The 8,260-nt window shown below is 45.6% G+C and overlaps 1 protein-coding gene across 6 annotated transcripts in view; it reads right to left on the bottom strand.

The window, feature by feature from the left end:
• The window catches only part of Supt20h (suppressor of Ty 20 homolog (S. cerevisiae)), a 37,520-nt gene extending 36,905 nt beyond the window's left edge, over positions 1–615 (bottom strand). For 4 of the 6 annotated variants that reach the window (XM_013515794.1, XM_013515799.1, XM_013515798.1 and 1 more), the window contains exon 1: positions 204–344. The gene's annotated coding sequence lies outside the window, so the exon portion shown is untranslated. Of the gene's footprint in view, positions 1–203; positions 345–377 lie in introns of those variants that run through there. The other 2 variants (XM_013515800.1, XM_013515801.1) reach the window with 1 other exon arrangement.
• Between the last annotated feature and the right edge of the window lie 7,645 nt (positions 616–8,260).

Raw genomic sequence — 8,260 nt, 5'->3', positions numbered from 1 at the left:
GGCATCTCCGCGCGCCGCTTCGAGACGTCGCCCCCAACGCCCGCCTGCCGGGCCGGTCGCCGACCCCCAGCGACGCAGCTCCCGGGTAACTTAGCTTCCGCCCGCAAAACGCCGTCAGCCCCCGCACGGGCGTCACCGGCACCCAGGAACACGCCCCCCGAGAACTTTCACGCAAAACCTTGCGCGCTTCCGGTAACACCTACAAGTGGAACTCTAAGGTCACCCTAGAATTAAAAGCGTGGCGGGGTAGCACCCGGCGAGGCCACAGACAGGGCGCCTGCAGAGTGGCCGCCAGGCCCCCGCCCAGAGCGCCGGGTCTCGGGGGACGGCGTCCTCTCGCGAGAACCAGACCGGCGCTCCCGGAGCGCCTCGCTCACCTCTGACCCGCGCTGGATCTCGCGAGCTTAGCTCAGCGGCCTCCCCGCCGCAGTCCTGCCCCACGGTGGGCCGCCGCGGCGCTGGGCTCGCGGAACGTGGTCCGTACTAGGCCGCAAGGCCCACGCAGCCCCTCAGCGGCGCGGACCCTCCGCCTGGCCCACGGCCAGTTCAGCCGGCCGGCCGCACTTCGGGTCGACCGGCTGGGCGGTGTCGGTGACACGGGCGGAAGGGGCGGGGCCTGGATGAGGAGCCCGGGCCGGAAGGCTTGGGTGGGCGTGGCTGGCCCCGTCCCGCCCCCGCCCCTTCCTTTTTGAGACTGAGTCTTGCTGGGTTGCTCAGGTTGGGCTCCAACCTGTGATCCTTCTGCTTCAGCCTCCCCAAGTGCTGTGATTTCAGACCTATGCCATTAGAGCTGGCCTCTTCGAGGTTTTTGTTTTCCATTACTTTGCTAACAGCAGTCTAAAGGATGCGCAATGGTACTAAGTGTAGTTTTGACTTGTATTGTCCAGCGGCAGGGAAAGTGTTTTCTTGTCTTCATTGGCCTTGTTCTTCAAAGAACCCTGTGTTCAAGTCCTTTGTTTGAAAATCGAGCTTTGTCATTATGAGTAGTTATCATTTTGGACACTAAGCACTTGCTTGTCAGGTGTACCATTTACAGATAACGTACTTTCTCCCGTTTTTTTTTGTTTGTTTGTTTTGTTTTTGTTTTCGTTTTTTTGTACTGGGGACTGACCACAGGGCCTTTGCACTGTGCTTCACCTGCATTCCCTTTTACCATTTTTGACTTTTAAGACAGGATCTCCCGAAGTTGCCGGAGCTGGGCTTGAACTTGAGGTCCTCCTGCCTCAGGCTCCCAAGTAGCTAGGAATGACCATGTGAGCACACACCAGGAAGACATCGGTAAGCCGAGGAGTGGCCTCAGGAGAAACCAGCCTGTGGGTCCCTTCACCTCTAACGTGCAATCTACAGACAGAAGAAAACTCGTTTCTGCTGTTTTTTTACACTTTTATCAGTGTATTTTATTATGGCAGCCCAAGCAGAATACTATTGTTAGGTGGAATTGTGGTTTTGTAGTTGTAAGAATAACAGAACTTATATGTTAGGATAAGAAATATATCATTTGTCGGTGAAATCCTATGAATTTGGGAATCTTGCTTAACATACTTAAAAAGTTGGGAGGTGGTAGTGAAAGAATAATAAATTATTTTTCGTCATTTAAGCTGAACTAAGAGGTATTAGAGGTTCATTATGTCGCTCTTGCATATGTTTAGATGTTTATTATACTGTGTTCAATTAAACACACCCACATGTGCCCACACACATATGTGCAGTACACCAGCATGTGCTACATGTCCATGGGTTCCCTCAGGATTCTGGCTCAGACTCTCCCACTGTTACAGATAGGGCTACTGCCCGTGTGCTGAGGACCCTCAGGTGTGTAGTTGGACCATTTCTGGTAACTTGACTTTTTGAGTTTGACATCTCAAAGGCCTTTGAAGTGTAGTGTTCCAGTGAATTTCTCTTCCTCAGATTTTCTATGCTGTCTCTACCCAGTGATTGTCAACTTTTCACAGATAAGAATCTGGTGGAGAGATCTCCTTTCTCAAATCCAGCTGTCCTCACACTCCTGAAGTTCTTTTCCTAGTTGTCTCTCAGGTCTGGCCTCTTGTCATGTCATTTCCACAGCGCTCATTCTGGTTTCTGTGAGAGACGGTTGTTTGGGGATGACCATAGTTCCCCCCAACCTGCACTACCTGCCTCAGTGTTCCCTACTCTCTCTTACTCAGGTTGTTGCTAGTTACCTTTTTTCTTCACGTTTTAAAAATGCTGAAGAAATACATTAGCATAATAAACTGTAAATGTGCATAGCCATAGAAAGTGAATCTTTATAGCATGATTTATGATACCACAAATCTAGAAGGAGCCAAACGTCTCTCAAAAGATGACTTGAATAAGCCATGGAAGGGTGGCTACATAATGGAATAATCTGTGTCTAAGAGAAGTGAGGAATGTCTCTAGTATATTGTCATGTGTGTGTGGGGAACCCACACCTGTACTGAGTCCTGGTTCCTTTTAATGGGAAGGTTGATGTAGTGGTTGATTGATTATGTCAACTTGACACGTTTAGAAGCTTAACTAAATTTGGCTCAGCTATTGGCCCTGCAGTTCTACACCCTAGAGTGTAGAGGATCACCCTACAGTGGATCATCACCTTGATGATATAAAAAGGAAATGAAGAAGGACAGAGGTACTTCCATTCCTTTTGGAGGAGCTCCAGTCTTCACCTTCATCTTGGACTTTGTCTCCTGGCTTCTAGTGCAGACTCTTCGGCTTCTGCCTTGGATCTTTCAGCCTTCCGTTGCAGACTCATTGGCTCCCTGGTACAGACTTGTATGGAACTCTGCAGTGAACTCCAGACCCTGAACTAAGTGTGCAGACACCCTCTGCACGCTTCCTCATACAACTCTGGCTGGCTGTCGTAAGCCAATCTTGTAATTTCTTATATATTTGTACATCTTGTATTATATCTGTTTCTCTAATAAAACAATGACTGATACAGTTGACTACAACTTGGGCTCATGGTTACTGGATGGGTCTGTTATGTTGATACACTGTGTCAACTTGGGGAGTCTAGAGGTTTAGCTAAGTGACTCAGCAGGAAGCCAGGGTGCTTACTTTGTATACATCCTGAGCCTGTGGGAGAGGAGGGCATGGAGATTATGTGAGAGCTACAGGCCCCTGAGGTGGGGGTACCTGTTTACAGTGTAAGGGAGGGAAAGAGGCTGCTTGTGGCCATTCCTCCCTTTTGCTCTGTGCTTTTCTGTTCTGCTGCCATTCCCCGCTTTGCTCTTGTTGCTTTGCTATCTTCTACCTCGGAGCCAGGCAAGTATGGACTGAAACTTCCACAAACTGCAAGCTAAATAAACCTTTCCTTCCTTCATTTTGGGCGTTGGGTATTTTGTCTCAGCAACGAGAGAAAAGTAACCAAGACAGAATTTAGTACCAGAGGAGTGAGGTTGTTGCTGTGACTATACCTGACCATATGGTTCAAGAGCCTTTGGAAATGGCTTGTGGGAAGTGTTCGGAAAGGTTCAGAGATGTCGCCTGAAAGAGAAGCGCTCTTAGAACGCCTTCGGCTGTTCTGTCTGGGAGATTCTGGTCAGAGCTTCGAAAACCAGAAGGCTGATAGAAATCCTGCAGGTAAAGACCAGGTTTGGGAGGTTTCTGCTGGGAAGAAGGACTTCATTGGTCGTTGGACTCCAGACGATGTGTGTTATGGCTTGGCAGAAAGTTTGTCTGCATTTTGCTTGTGTCCAGAGACTTTGCCTAAGACTGAGATTAAGGGCGGCAGTGGACTGGTTAATTTGGCAAAAGAAATTTCAAGGCAGTCGAATGTTGGGGAAGTGGCATGGCTATTGTTGGGGGCTTTTAGCCAGATTTATATTGAGAATCGAGAAGAAAGAGCCCAGCAGGATGATTTAAAATGTTGTGAGTTTGGCCAGAAAGAAAGCTGCAGTAAAGCTATGGACTGCAAAGGTGGAGCTGAGGAGATCTCCATTGCTGAGAAGGAACAAGAAAATAAAAAAGATGGCCTGAAGGCATCACAAGAAGCAGCAAGTCTCCACCCTTTGCAGCCTCAAAACTGCAAAGGTGAAAGCCTTGCCTTGAGAAGAAAGCTGCTGAGCGCCGTGTTCCAGAATGGTGGTGGCAGCCGCACCAGGTTCCAGAATGGTGGCAGCATAGAAAATTTGTTCCTCAGAATTGGATTCAGAGTGCCCAGCGATCCAGGCACTCGACCCCTGTGGCCAAGACAGAGGAAAGCTTGGCTACTGCTCCAGGTGGCAGCAGACCTTGGCATCATCCCCATGGCCCTGGCTTTAGGTGCATAGAGAATGCACGAGTTCTGAGGTTCGAGAGGCTTCCACCCAGATTTCAGAAGGCCTGGGAGGCCAGGCAGTGTGCCCCTGAGGGGGGCAGTGTGTGAGGCTGTGAGTGTGAAGCAAAAGGTGCACTGGAGACCTCAGAAGTTTGGAAAAGCCAGGACCGTGGATCATCTAAGGAAAGCTGCAAGGGAGGGAGCGAAGCAGGCCTAAGAGAGAAGCTGTGGCAGCTGTAACCACTGGAAGTGTCATAGGGGTGGACTCATGCAAGCCCTTTGGAGCTCACAATGTGCCACAAGTTGCTCCAGATGCTGCATGTGGAATTACAGGACATAACGTTAGCCCTGCTGGATTTTGGGCTTGCTTTGGTCCCCATGCTCTGTATCCCCCTGTTTGTAACTTTTGGAATGGTACTGCTTATTTTGTGCCATTGAATGTTGGGAGTGTTTAACTTTTCATTTGTGCAGGGGTCACAGCTAAGAGTTTGCCTTACATCTCTGAGGAGACTTGGGACTTGGACTCTTCAGCAATGCTGAAACTGTTAGGACTTTGGCAACTCTTGCAGATGGACTAAATGACTTTTGCATAAGGGGATGTGCATGAGTCTTTAGGGGGTGAAATGTTATGGTTCTAATGGAATATAATGTCTTTGTATCTGGAAACTGGTTTAAAGAAATGTATCTGGTTGCCAAGTTGACAAGGGGTGGAGTGTTATGGTTGATACATTGTGTCAACTTGGGGAGTCTAGAGGTTTGGTTAAGTGCCTCAGCAGGGAGCCAGGGTGCTTACTTTGTATACATCCTGAGCCTTTGGAGGAGGAGGGTGTGGAGATTATGTGAGAGCTACACGCCCCTTAGGTGGGGGTAGCCTGTTTACAATGTAAGGGAGGGAAAGAAGCCACTTGTGGCCATTCCTCCCTTTTGCTCTGGCTGCTTTGCTGTTCGGCTGCCATTCCCCGGTTTGCTCTTGTTGCTTTGCTATCTTCTGCCTCAGAGCCAGCCAAGTATGGACTGAAACCTCCACAAACTGTAAGCTAAATAAACCTTTCTTTCCTTAATTTTGGGCATTGGGTATTTTGTCTCAGCAACAAGAGAAAAGTAAGAAAGAGAAGGTCATTCTAAGAATGTCAGTAGACAGAGCTAGAAAGTAAATGTAAATAAAAGTATACATAAAGTAAAATACAGATCCATGCTTGTATTTAGGTGTCCTCGGCAAAACCTCACGTAGTCCTAAGTGGGGAGTTTTGAAGGTGGATTAGATATGTGAATGTGGACTAAGGCTGGGATGCTGGGATTAAGGGGGTGCATAATGGAAGCCTGGTCTGGGGGTGGCTTGCATCAATCAATAGGCTCACAGCCTGGATGGAATATAAAGGAAGAGAGGGAGGGCAGGTCTGCTGCTGCTTCTGGTGCTGCTGCTGCTTGCTTTCTGCTTCATGCCATGAACTGTTTATCCTCTGTGATGCCCCTCTGCCATGCCACATGGCCTTGGAGCCAGCTGACTATGGACTGAAACCTCTACAAACTGAGCAGAAATAAATCTTACCTTGTTTGACTTTGGATGTCAGGTATTTTATCTCAGCAATAAGAAAAGTAACTAAGACACTACTTACATTCTTAACTTATATGAGCAATCCAATTCATACTCAGTACTTTATGGTTTTAACATCTTGGTCTTAACGTCTCTCTATATGACCTTTCTTACACATTAAAAATATGAGTCTTGCTGGGTGCATGCCTGTAATCCCAGCACTTGGGAGGCTGAGGCAGGAGGATCACCATGAATCCAAGGCTAGCCTGGGCTACAAAGTGAGCTCAACACCCGATTATACTACAAAGTGAGACCCTGTCTCAAAAAAAAAAAAAAAAAAAGAAACACCACCACAACAACAAAAATATGGCTCTCCAGTGCACCAAAATAATGACACATTACCTTATTCTGTGTGTCATTTGCAAGCATCTCAGGATACCACTGAGACTACCCCAATGATATTGCTGAAATAGAAAAAAATGAAGATTTTTTTGTCCTTACCATTAGAGATCATAATACAATGACAAACTTCTTATATCATTTAAAATAATTTTTTTTTCCTGAACCAGGCATGGCGGCACATGCCTATATTCCAGGTACTCAGGAGGGTTTAGGCTGGAGGATTGTGAATTTGAGGACAAGCTGAGTAAATGATGGGATCTATCTGAAAATCTTCCCCACCGAAAGGAATTGTTTCTGGTTGTTTATGTGAACTACATGATACAGAGATATATTTGGTTTTGCTTTTGATTTTAGGAATTAAAAAATATTTTTATAAGTGTGTAATAATTATATGGTTATAATTAAAATCTGTACAACAAACTCAGAGAAAATTAGCTTCTGTTCTACTTTTCACACTGTTCCTCCCTCCATACAAAAGCACTTTATTCTTGCTTTTATTTTATTCTATGATGTTTATTATATAACATAGAACATAGATAAAGACAAATATCTATATCTCCTGTTGTCAATACTAATAAAAACTAAGTGAAGGGATAGAATAATGTTCCTGTTGTGGGGAATGTGCTGTGTTCCAACACATTCATTGAATTCATGCGTTATAATTGTTGATGTTTGGCAGTGGATGTAGCTCAGTGGTAGGACACTTGCCAGTACAGCTGTGTACAATGTAGTCAGATTGCTTTCAGCTTTACACTAATTCATTTAACTTTCATAAGGGCCCTACAAGGTAGGTATGATTATTATCCCCATTTTCAAATAGGAAACAGACCAAAACATAGCAGAACTGGGTTTTCAGTCCAAGAAGTTTGGCTTTGAAGTTTTACTTTTGGGATAATACTTTTTTTTTTTTTTTTTTAGTAGTGGGGTCCGAAACCAGGGACTTTGTATTGAGCTCCACCCCTGCCCTTTTTTATTTTGAGACTGGGAGCTTGCTAAATCACTAAGTTACCTAAGCTCAGCTTAAATTTGGGGTCCTTCTGCCTGAGCACTTTTCAGAGTGCTGGGATTATATGCATGTGCCACTGTGCCCAGCTGGGAGATAATACTTTTAATTACCTCCATTTTATTGCTACTCATGGAAGAATGTTTATTGAGCACAATTCTCAGGACTTAGTGTGCATCCTTTAATGTAAGCCTTACAATTCTATGAGTTATTAAACTCAGAGCAGTAATAAAGACTCCCTCCTCCATTCAGCTTTTGTTAGGCTTCTGTGAGTCCTATTCTAAGCTGGGCCTTGATTTTGGATACTTTCTTTTCTCACATAGCCCGTCTGTAGCAAGAATCTTGCTGGATGGGTTTACTGAGAATCTCTCACCCCGATTATCTGATCACTCGTGTGTGTGTGTGTGTGTGTGTGTGTGTGTGTGTTGCTGGGGATCAAATGCAGGGCCTTGTACATGCAAGGCAAGCACTCTACCACTGAACCATATCCCCTGCTATCTGATCACTCTTGATAGCTGATTAAATCACCTACCCTCAGCAAGAATACTTTAGTCAGTTTAGCAAAAATATCCTTGCCCTTAATGTCTCCTCTTAGTGCTTTTCCATCTACCACCCTCCTCTACCTGCTCCTTGGTTATAAATACCTACTTCTCTTTGTCTGTGCAGTTGAGCCCCATCTCTCTCCCTAATTTTGAGTCTTGATACCTATAGCTATTACAATTCCGTCTTAGTTACTTTTTCCTTGTTGCGGAGACAAAATACCCAACACCCACAAGTTAGGGGAGTATTTAGTTCACAATTTGTACAGGCTTCAGTTCATAGTTGATGGCTCAGTTTAAGTCTTGGCTGCCCCACTGTGATCTGGATGAACCTTTTCTTTTCACCTTTCTTTCTTCCTTCTTTCCTTCCTTCTTTCCTTCTTTCCTTCCTTCCTTCTTCCTTCCTCCCTCCCTTATTCCCTCCCTCTTTTCTTTCTTTCTTTCTTTCTTTCTTTCTTTCTTTCTTTCTTTCTTTCTTTCTTTCTTCTTTCTTCTTTCCTTCCTTCCTTCCTTCCTTCCTTCCTTCC

This window comes from Chinchilla lanigera, unplaced genomic scaffold (assembly GCF_000276665.1).
Source record: "Chinchilla lanigera isolate Chin_1 unplaced genomic scaffold, ChiLan1.0 scaffold00030, whole genome shotgun sequence".
Classification (NCBI taxonomy): Eukaryota; Metazoa; Chordata; class Mammalia; order Rodentia; family Chinchillidae; genus Chinchilla; species Chinchilla lanigera.
This window is presented reverse-complemented; position numbering and strand designations above follow the sequence as displayed.